Raw genomic sequence first — 12,227 nt, 5'->3', positions numbered from 1 at the left:
ACGGGAATGTTATCCAAACATAGCGGCGAGGAGCGGCTCTGTGATTGGTGCGTGAGGCCTGCAGGAAGGACCAATCAGAGAATACACTGAATGACATGGATCTGGTCCAGGTAGAAAGAGGCGTGTATTCACCATGGCGAGCATGTCTGTTCATAGAGCTTCCTTGCTGGATGTTTGAATAGCACTTTATTTTAGCAACAGTCTGTAAGTACTGACATGTTAACACAAGTGGTGCGCCCGAAAAAGGAACTCAGCAAATTCCAATATCAAATTTGTCCCCCAAATGACCTTGTAATGCTTTGAAGTATCGACAATACTTTTAAATCATGTGTGCTGTGCCCTGGAGAAGGTCTTTGGCTTATGATTGGCATTCCATATGTGTCCTGTACAAATCAGTTCCTTCCATCCAGCTATTTCAAGCCAACCAGATATTCTTTTCCTTTCCCTCCCCTTTCCTTTAAATCTTTTTATCCACAACATCTCTTGCTAGTCAATTTTATTATTAAATGCTCTTAGCTGTCTTTCTATCCTTGTCTAATTATGTTCAACAAACTTTGGAGTTTGAACATTCTTCAAAGGAGACGAGAGGTGAGAGGAGCACCCTAATACAGACGTGACGTCGAACACTTCTTCTTCCGCCTCCGAGCTTAATTTTTCAATCAGGACTCCTGTCCACCTTCCGAGGACCCCTTCGCCTGCCTCCAACACACTCCATCCACCTGGACACCCCGCGCTGGCCTACTACCTGCCCTCGATCTCTTCATTTCCAACTGCTGCCGCAACATTAACCACCTCAACCTGTCTACCCCCCCAACTTCTAATCCTCACAACGCGCAGCCGTCCACTCCCTCTGCTCCAACCTCACATCAAGCCAGTGGATAAAGGGGATGAAGTGGTAGTTTGGCGCATTGACCTCTACACCGCTGAAGCCAAATGTCAACTCAAAGACACCTCCTCCTACTGCCCCCTCAACCACGACCCCGCCCCCCCATCACCAAACTATCATCTCCCAGGAGGAAGGGCTCATGCCCGAAACGTCGATTCTCCTGCTCCTTGGATGCTGCCTGACCTGCTGCGCTTTTCCAGCAACACATTTTCAGCATCATCTCCCAGACCATACAGAACCTCATCACCTCAGGAGATCTCCCACCCACAGCTTCCAAACTCGCAGTCCGGGAACCCTGCACTGCCCGATTCTACCTGCTTCCCAAGATCTACAAGCCTGACCATCCCGGCCAACCCATTGTCTCAGCATGCTCCTGCCCCACCGAACTCATCTCAACCTACCTCGATACTGTCCTATCCCCCCTTGTCCAGGAATTCCCCACATTTGTTCGAGACACCACCCACGCCCTCCACCTCCTCCAAGACTTCTGTTTCCCTGGCCCCCAAAGCCTCATCTTCACCATGGACATCCAATCCCTCTACACCTCCATCTGCCATGACCAGGGCCTCAAAGCCATCTGTTTCTTCCTCTCCCAACGTCCCCAACAGTAAATAATCCCCCACCCTCCTCTCTGACCTATCACCTCCATCCCCACCCCATTCACCTATTGTAGTCTATAGACCAGTGAGCCTGACATTGATGGTGGGCAAGTTGTTGGAGGGAATCCTGAGGGACAGGATGTACATGTATTTGGAAAGGCAAGGACTAATTAGGGATAGTCATCATGGCTTTGTGCATGGGAAATCATGTCTCACAAACTTGATTGAGTTTTTTGAAGAAGTAACAAAGAGGATTGATGAGGGCAGAGCGGTAGATGTGATCTATATGGACTTCAGTAAGGCGTTCGACAAGAGTCCCCATAGGAGACTGATTAGATCTCACGGAATACAGGGAGAACTAGCCATTTGGATACAGAACTGGCTCAAAGGTAGAAGACAGAGGGTGGTGATGGACGGTTGTCTTTCAGACTGGAGGCCTGTGACCAGTGGAGTGCCATAAGGATCGGTGCTGGGTCCTCTACTTTTTGTCATTTACATAAATGATTTGGATGTGAGTATAAGAGATACAGTTAGTAAGTTTTCAGATGACACCAAAATTGGAGGTGTAGTGCACAGCGAAGAGGGTTACCTCAGATTACAACAGGATCTTGACCAGATGGGCAAATGGACTGAGAAATGGCAGATGGAGTTTAATTCAAATAAATGCGAGGTGCTGCATTTTGGGAAAGCAAATCTTAGCAGGACTTATACACTTAATGGTAAGGTCCTAGGGAGTCACAGGTAGATAGGATAGTGAAGAAAGCATTTGATAAGCTTTCTTTTATTGGTCAGAGTATTGATTACAGGGGTTGGGAGGTCATGTTACAGCTGTACAGGACATTGGTTAGGCTGTTGGAATATTGCGTGCAATTCTGGTCTCCTTCCTATCGGAAAACTGTTGTGAAACTTGAAAAGGTTCAGAAAAGATTTACAAGGATGTTGCCAGGGTTGGAGGATTTGAGCTATAGGGAGAGGCTGAACAGGCTGGCGCTGTTTTCCCTGGAGCATAGAAGGCTGAGGGGTGACCTTTTAGAGGTTTACAAAATTATGAGGGGCATGGATAGGGAAAATAGACAAAGTCTCTTCCCTGGGGTTGGAAAGTCCAGAGCTAGAAGGCATAGGTTTAGGGTGAGAGGGGAAGGATATGAAAGAGATCTACGGGGCAACGTTTTCACACCGAGGGTGGTACGTGCGTGGAATGAGCTGCCAGAGGTAGTGGTGGAGGCTGGTACAATTGCAACATTTAAAAGGCGTTTGGGTGGGTATATGAATAGGAAGAGTTTGGAGGGATATGGGCCGGGTGCTGACAGGTGGGACCAGATTGAGTTGGGATATCTGGTCGGCATGGACGGGTTGAACCGAAGGGTCTGTTTCCATGCTGTACATCTCTATGACTCTATGACACTAATCAAAAATAAGCTCCTAATTATTTTAATTCCATTTTCCAGGCCCATTCCCTGTGTTCTTTGGCATTGCCAATGCACATCTAAATACCTCCTTAAGGTTATGACGTGTTTATCCCACTCTTACAGACACACTGAGATCCAGATTTCCACCACCCTTCGGGTGAAAAAAGATTTCCTCACATCCACTTTAAACCTTCTGCCCCTTAATTAAATCTAGGCGCTCCGGTCATTCAAACCTCCACCAAGTGGACAGGTTCCTGCTTGACTACCCTATCTTTGCCACTCATTATTGTATTAAAATCCAACATGTCTCTCTCAATTTCCTCTACTCTAAGGAAAATGACTCCAATCCATCCAGTCACTGTTCATAACTGAAACTATCCAAGTCAGACAATGCCCTGGTAAATCTCCTCTGCACTCTCCAGTTCTTATATGTGTCATTTACATACTTTTTAACATGACCCATCACACTTCCTTACTGACAATAAGAGAAGTTAACTGCAGATCAGTTGGGAATTGAAAGGCAAATTTGAGTGTATCATGAATTTTATTTAAGTTGGCATTTGTGGAATGTGAGTGATAGCCTGCACGCACTCATTTGATTGCTGCATTTGATTGTTCAAGTGATTGGTTACTCTTCCCATGGAACAATACTAGCATTGCAAATGGCTGAAACATCACACCACACCTGCCTCAGATGGACTCCTCCAATTTCACTGCAAGTATATACAATAGAGCTGGAGCCTGTTTCTCCTGATGTTTCAGGCAAGATGTTTCCAGCCAAGTGGAGATGTGTTCTGTATTGCACCTGAATTGAATCATGTGCAAATGATAGTAGGTTGGCATTCAGACACCTTACTATGCTTTTGAGATTTCCCCCATCAAAGTTCTGAGACAAGTGAGGAATCCCCTTGTTTCTGGCAAGAAAGCAATTGCACCATTTGAAATGAATTTAAAGGTTTTTTTTAATGCTGGATTCTTTCCTTCATAACAGCAGTTATTTTCTCTGTTGTGTCTGCACCTTGTGAGGGCTACAGTTGCAAGGACACTGCAGTGGGGAAGAGTTTGTTCAGTGAAACTGACAAGCGGGAAAGGCTTTGATCAGTGAAACAGAAAAGCTGCAGTCATGGTTACAGTTCAAAGCATTCGTCTCTCAGAAAATGTGATCACTGTTTGACAGAAGATTGCCAGATTCCTGGAAGACACTACCTGTTTGGTACTTCATTCACTTTCAGCTTCACTTCCCTGCTGTCAGCTTTCCACACTGCATGGAAGCAGCTCTATGTTCCAACCCTGATGATGGGCAAGAGCAGAAAGCACACCACTGACAAGGGCACCAGCAGCACTTGGAGAGGCACCAGAAACATTACCAGCTAGCTTCTCCTCAGCTGCATGCTTCCCCACAAGGCAGATGGGATGGACATTAATGAAAAAGAGGCAAGAACAGACGTTGCTGGAAAAGCTCAGCAGGCCTGGCAGCATCTGTGAAGAGAAATCAGAGTTAATGTTTCAGGTCCAGTGATCCTTCTTCAGAACCAGACCTGAAACATTAACTCTGATTTCTCTTCACAGATGCTGCCAGACTTGCTGAGCGTTACTAGCATCTTCTGTTTTTGTTTCTGATTTACAGTTCCTCAGTTCTTTCAGTTTTAACATAGAACATTACAGCTCGGTACAGGCCCTTCAGCCATGGATGTTGCGTCGACCTGTCATATCAATCTGAAGCTCATCTAACCTACACTATTCCGTGTACGTCCATATGCTTGTCCAATGATGACTTAAATGTACTTAAAGTTGGCAAATCTACTACTGTTGCAGGCAAAGCATTCCATACCCTTACTACTCTCTGAGTAAAGAAACTACCTCTGATATCTGCCCTATGTCTATCACCCCTCAATTTAAAGCTATGCTCCCTTGTGTTCGCCGTCACCATTCTTGGAAAAAGGCTCTCCCTGTCCACCTTATCTAACCCTCTGATTATCTTATATGTCCCTATTAAGTCACCTCTCAACCTTCTTCTCTCCAACGAAAACAGCCTCAAGTCCCTCAGCCTTTCCTCGTAAGACCTTCCCTCCATACCAGGCAACATCCTAGTAAATCTCCTCAGCACCCTTTCCAAAGCTTCCACATCCTTATTTTAATGCGGTGACCAGAACTGTACACAATACTCCAAGTGCGGCCGCACCAGAGTTTTGTACAGCTGTAGCATAACCTCATGGTCCCAAAACTCGATCCCTCTATTAATAAAAGCTAAAACACTGTATGCCTTCTTAACAACCCTGTCAACCTGTTAGCTTAGGATCCAGAGACAGAGAATCAAGCGTCTGCAGCATCCTGGAACCAGACCTCTTTCCCAATGAAGCAGGTGGGCAAACTTTGCAAAGTAGCTGAAAAGGTGCTTAGGCCAACTTCCTCCCTTTGCTAGGTCTTTGCATCTTACTAATTTGTGTGCTTTATTCTGCAAGGAGAGCAAGAAGAGAAGTGAGTGTTCACAATGGATTATGTGAAAAAGAGAAAAGAACACAATTTATGGAGCCTGACTATGAGGTATGGGTGTGAGAGAGAAATAAGATGAGGTTGCATGTGCTATTGGCTGTTCAGACAAGAATGCTAAATATCTTAATAGAGGAAAATCAGCAGATTATTAAGATACATTGTTCTAAGTTGTGCTATGCAAAACAATTCTGGCAAAATCAGAATGTAAGCTGGAATCTGAAGGTATTATCAAGAGGAGAAAGTGAGGACTGCAGATGCTGGAGATCAGATCTGAAAATGTGTTGCTGGAGAAGAGCAGCAGGTCAGGCAGCATCCAATGTGCAGGAGAATCGATGTTTCGGGCATGAGCCCTTCTTCAGGAATGAGGAAAGTGTGTCCAGCAGGCTAAGATAAAAGGTAGGGAGGAGGGACTTGGGGGAGGGGCGTTGGAAATGTGATAGGTGGAAGGAGGTCAAGGTAAGGGTGGGGGCGGAGAGGTCAGGAAGAAGATTGCAGGTTAGGAAGGCGGTGCTGAGTTCGAGGGATTTGAGTGAGAAAAGGTGGGGGGAGGGGAAATGAGGAAACTGGAGAAATCTGAGTTCATCCCTTGTGGTTGGAGGGTTCCGAGGCAGAAGATGAGGCGCTCTTCCTCCAACCGTCATGTTGCTATGGTCTGGCGATGGAGGAGTCCAAGGACCTGCATGTCCTTGGTGGAGTAGGAGGGGGAGTTACTCTCATTCGTTTGGCCGAACTGGTCCTCACCCTTAACAATTTCTCCTTTGAATCCTCCCACTTCCTCCAGACCAAAGGGGTAGCCATGGGCACACGTATGGGCCCCAGCTATGCCTGTCTCTTTGTTGGCTACGTAGAGCAGTTGATCTTCCGTAATTACACCGGCACCATTCCCCACCTCTTCCTCCGCTACATTGATGACTGCATTGGCGCCACCTCGTGCTCCCGCGAGGAGGTTGAGCAATTCATCAACTTCACCAACACATTCCACCCTGACCTTAAATTTACCTGGACCATCTCTGACACCTCCCTCCCCTTCCTGGACCTCTCCATCTCCATCAGTGACGACCCTGACATTTTCTACAAACCCACTGACTCCCACAGCTACCTGGATTACACCTCTTCCCACCCTACCTCTTGCAAAAATGCCATCCCGTATTCCCAATTCCTCCGCCTCCGCTGTATCTGCTCCCAGGAGGACCAGTTCTACCACAGAACACACCAGATGGCCTCCTTCTTTAGAGACCGCAATTTCCCTTCCCACGTGGTTAAAGATGCCCTCCAACGCATCTCGTCCACATCCCGCACCTCCGACCTCAGACCCAACCCCTCCAACCGCAACAAGGACAGAATGCCCCTGGTGCTCACCTTCCACCCTACCAACCTTCGCATAAACCAAATCATCCGCCGACATTTCCGCCACCTCCAAACAGACCCCACCACCAGGGATATATTTCCCTCCCCACCCCTCTCCGCCTTCCGCAAAGACCGTTCCCTCCGTGACTACCTGGTCAGGTCCACGCCCCCCTACGACCCATTCTCCCATCTGGCACTTTCCCCTGTCACCGCAGGAACTGTAAAACCTGTGCCCACACCTCCTCCCTCACCTCCATCCAAGGCCCTAAAGGAGCCTTCCACATCCATCAAAGTTTTACCTGCACATCCACCAATATCATTTATTGTATCCGTTGCTCCCGATGCGGTCTCCTCTACATTGGGGAGACTGGGCGCCTCCTAGCAGAGCGCTTTAGGGAACATCTCCGAGACACCCGCACCAATCAACCAAACCGCCCCGTGGCTCAATATTTCAACTCCCCCTCCCACTCTGCCGAGGACATGGAGGTGCTGGGCCTCCTCCACCGCCGCTCCCTCACCACCAGACGCATGGAAGAAGAACGCCTCATCTTCCGCCTCGGAACACTTCAACCCCAGGGCATCAATGTGGATTTCAACAGCTTCCTCATTTCCCCTTCCCCCACCTCATCCTAGTTTCTAACCTCCAGCAACACGATCCCCTTGACTTGTCCGGACTTGTCCGACCTGCCCAGCTCCTTTTCCACCTATCCACTCCACCCTCTCCTCCCTGACCTATCACCTTCATCTCCTCCCTCACTGACCTATTGTACTCTATGCTACTCTAACCCTACCCCCACCCTCCTCTAGCTTATCTCTCCACGCTTCAGGCTCTCTGCCTTTATTCCTGATGAAGGGCTTTTGCCCGAAACGTCGATTTTGCCTGTCCTCGGATGCTGCCTGAATTGCTGTGCTCTTCCAGCACCACTGATCCAGAATCTGGTTTCCAGCATCTGCAGTCATTGTTTTTACCAGGGCGAGTTGAAGTATTGAGCCACGGGGTGGTTGGGTTGGTTGGTCTGGGTGTCCCAGGAGTGTTCTCTGAAACGTTCCGCAAGTAGGCGGCCTGTCTCCCCAATATAGAGGAGGCCACATCGGGTGCAGCGAATCTAATAAATGATGTGTGTGGAGGTGCAGGTGAGTTTGTGGCAGATATGGAAGGATCCCTTGGGGCCTTGGAGGGAAGTAAGGGGGGAAGTGTGGGCGCAAGTTTTGCATTTCTTGCGGTTGCAGGGAAAGGTGCCGGGAGTGGAGGTTGGTTGGTGGGGGGTGTGGACCTGACGAGGGAGTCACGGAGGGAGTGGTCTTTTCGGAACGCTGATAGGGGAGGGGAGGGAAATATATCCTTGGTGTTGGGGTCCGTTTGGAGGTGGTGGGGTCCGTTTGGAGGTGGCGGAAATGACGATGGATGATACGATGTATATAGAGGTTGCTGGGGTGGTAGGTGAGGACCAGTGGGGTTCTGTCCTGGTGGCGATTGGAGGGGCGGGTCTCAAAGGCGGAGGAGCGGGAAGTGGAGGAGATGCGGTGGAGGGCATCGTCGATCACGTCTGGGGGGAAATTGCGGTCTTTGAAGAAGGAGGCCATCTGGGTTGTACAGTATTGGAACTGGTCCTCCTGGGAGCAGATGCGGCGGAGACGAAGGAATTGGGACTATGGGATGGTGTTTTTACAGGGGACAGGGTGGGAGGAGGTGTAATCTAGGTAGCTGTGGGAGTCGGTCGGTTTATAGTAAATGTCTGTGTTGATTCGGTCGCCCGAGATAGAGATGGAGAGGTCTAGGAAGGGGAGGGAGGAGCCTGAGACGGTCCAGGTGAATTTGAGGTCGGGGTGGAAGTTATTGGTAAAGTGGATGAACTGTTCAACCTCCTCGTGGGAGCACGAGGCAGCGCCGATACAGTTATCGATGTAGCGGAGGAAAAGGTGGGGTGTGGTGCCAGTGTAGCTGCGGAAGATGGACTGTTCCACATATCCTACGAAGACACAGGCATAGCTGGGGCCCATGCGGGTGCCCATGGCTACTCCTTTGGTTTGGAGGAAGTGGGAGGATTGGAAAGAGAAGTTGTTCAGGGTGAGGACCAGTTCAGTCAGTCAAACGAGGGTGTCAGTGGAAGGGTACTGGTTGGTACAGCGGGAAAGGAAGAAGCGGAGGGCTTTGAGTCCTTCATGATGGGGGTGTACAGGGATTGGATGTCCATGGTGAAGATAAGGCGTTGGGGACTGGGGAAGCGAAAATCATGGAGGAGATGGAGGGCGTGCGTGGTGTCCCGAACGTAGGTGGGGAGTTCTTGGACTAAGGGGGACCGGACCGTGTCGAGGTATGCAGAGATGAGTTAGGTGGGGCAGGAGCAGGCTGAGACAATGGGTCGGCCGGGGCAGTCAGGTTTGTGGATTTTGAGCAGGATGTAGAAACGTGCAGTGCAGGGTTGTGGGACGATGAGGTTGGAGGCGGTGGATGGGAGATCCCCGGAGGTGATGAGATTATGGATGGTCTGGGAGATGATGGTTTGGTGGTGGGAGGTGGGTTCATGGTCAAGGGGGCAGTTGGAGGAGGTGTCCGCGAGCTGGCGTTTAGCCTCAGCGGTGTAAAGGTCGGTGCGCCAAACTACTACCGCGCCTCCCTTGTCTGCCGGTTTGATAGTGAGGTTGGAGTTGGAACGGAGGGAGTGGAGGGCTGCAAGTTCCGAGGGTGAGAAGTTGGAGTGGGTGAGAGGGGTGGAGAGGTTGAGGCGGTTAATGTCGTGGCGGCAGTTGGGTATGAAGAGATCGTGGGCAGGTAAGAGGCCAGCACAGGGTGTCCAGGTGGATGGGGTGTGTTGGAGGCGGGAGAAGGGGTCGTCAGAGGGTGGGCGAGAATCCTGGTTGAAGAAATAGGCGCGGAGGCGAAGGCGGCGGAAGAATTGTTCGATGTCTCGCCGCGTGTTGAACTCGTTAATCCGAGAGTGAAGGGGAATGAAGGTGAGGCCTCTGCTGAGGACTGATCTTTCATCCTCAGAGAGGGGTAGTTCTGGAGGGATGGTGAAAACACGGCAGGGCTAGCTCCCAACCCTGCCGTGTTTTCACCATCCCTCCAGAACTACCCCTCTCTGAGGATGAAAGATCAGTCCTCAGCAGAGGCCTCACCTTCATTCCCCTACGCTCTCGGATTAACGAGTTCAACACGTGGCATGACATCGAACAATTCTTCCGCCGCCTTCGCCTCCGCGACTACTTCTTCAACCAGGATTCTTGCCCACCCTCTGATAACCCCTTCTCCTGCCTCCAACACACCCCATCCACCTGGACACCCCGTGCTGGCCTCTTACCTGTCCTCGATCTCTTCATAGCCAACTGCCGCCGCGACATTAACCGCCTCAACCTCTCCACCCCTCTCACCCACTCCAACTCTCACCCTCGGAACGTGCAGCCCTCCACTCCCTCCGTTCCAACCCCAACCTCACTATCAAACCGGCAAACAAGGGAGGCGCGGTAGTAGTTTGGCGCACCGACCTTTACACCGCTGAGGCTAAACGCCAGCTCGCCGACACCTCCTCCTACTGCCCCCTTGACCATGACCCCACCTCCCACCACCAAACCATCATCTCCCAGACCATCCATAACCTCATCACTCAGGGGATCTCCCATCCATTGCCTCCAACCTCATAATCCCACAACCCCGCACCGCCCGTTTCTACCTCCTGCCCAAACTCCACAAACCTGATTGCCCTGGCCGACCCATTGTCTCAGCCTGCTCCCGCACCACCGAACTCAACTCTGCATACGTCAACACGGTCCTGTCCCCCTTAGTCCAAGAACTCCCCACCTACGTTCAGGACACCACCCACGCCTTCCACCTCCTCCATGATTTTCGCTTCCCCGGTCTCCAATGCCTTATCTTCACCATAGACATCCAGTCCCTGTACACCTCCAGCCCCCATCACGAAGGACTCAAAGCTCTCCGCTTCTTCCTTTCCTGCCACTGTACCCTTCCACTGACACCCTCCTTCGACTGACTGAACTGGTCCTCACCCTGAACAACTTCTCTTTCCAATCCTCCCACTTCCTCCAAACCAAAGGAGTAGCCATGGGAACCCACATGGGCCCCAGCTATGCCTGCCTCTTCGTAGGATATGTGGAACAGTCCATCTTCCGCAGCTACACTGGCACCACACCCCACCTTTTCCTCCTTAACATCGATGACAGTATCGGCGCTGCCTCGTGCTCCCATGAGGAGGTTGAACAGTTCATCCACTTTACCAACAACTTCCACCCCGACCTCAAATTCACCTGGACCGTCTCAGGCTCCTCCCTCCCCTTCCTAGACCTTTCCATTTCTATCTCGGGCGACTGAATCAACACGGACATTTACTATAAACCGATCGACTCCCACAGCTACCTAGACTACACCTCCTCCCACCCTGCCCCCTGTAAAAACACCATCCCATATTCCCAATTCCTTCGTCTCCGCCACATCTGCTCCCAGGAGGACCAGTTCCAATACCGTACAACCCAGATGGCCTCCTTCTTCAAAGACCGCAATTTCCCCCCAGACGTGATCGACGATGCCCTCCACCGCATCTCCTCCACTTCCCGTCCTCCGCCCTTGAGCCCCGCCCCTCCAATCGCCACCAGGACAGAACCCCACTGGTCCTCACCTACCACCCCACCAACCTCCATATACATCGTATCATCCGTTGTCATTTCCGCCACCTCCAAACGGACCCCACCACCAAGGATATATTTCCCTCCCCTCCCCTAACAGCATTCCGAAAAGACCACTCCCTCCGTGACTCCCTCGTCAGATCCACACCCCCCACCAACCCAACCTCCACTCCTGGCACCTTCCCCTGCAACCGCAAGAAATGCAAAACTTGCGCCCACACCTCCCCCCTTACTTCCCTCCAAGGCCCCAAGGGATCCTTCCATATCTGCCACAAATTCACCTGCACCTCCACACACATCATTTATTAGATCCGCTGCACCCGATGGGGCCTCCTCTATATTGGGGAGACAGGCTGCCTACTTGCAGAACGTTTCAGAGAACACCTCTGGGACACGCGGACCAACCAATCCAACCACCCCGTGGCTCAACATTTCAACTCCCCCTCCTACTCCACCAAGGACATGCAGGTCCTTGGACTCCTCCATCGCCAGACCATAGCAACATGATGGTTGGAGGAAGAGCGCCTCATCTTCCGCCTCGGAACCCTCCAACCACAAGGGATGAACTCAGATTTCTCCAGTTTCCTCATTTCCCCTCCCCCCACCTTGTCTCAGTCAAATCCCTCGTCAGCACCGCCTTCCTAACCTGCAATCTTCTTCCTGACCTCTCTGCCCCCACCCCCACTCCGGCCTATCACCCTCACCTTGACCTCCTTCCACCTATCACATTTCCAACGCCCCTCCCTCAAGTCCCCCCTCCCTACCTTTTATCTTAGCCTGCTGGACATACTTTCCTCATTCCTGAAGAAGGGCTCATGCCCGAAACGTCGATTCTCCTGCTCATTGGCTGCTGCC

This window comes from Chiloscyllium plagiosum, unplaced genomic scaffold (assembly GCF_037043375.1).
Source record: "Chiloscyllium plagiosum isolate Xiang-an unplaced genomic scaffold, Cpla_swu_hap1 HiC_scaffold_5, whole genome shotgun sequence".
Lineage (NCBI taxonomy): Eukaryota > Metazoa > Chordata > Chondrichthyes > Orectolobiformes > Hemiscylliidae > Chiloscyllium > Chiloscyllium plagiosum.
The sequence above is the reverse complement of the archived record's forward strand: the minus strand, read 5'-3'. Positions refer to the sequence as shown.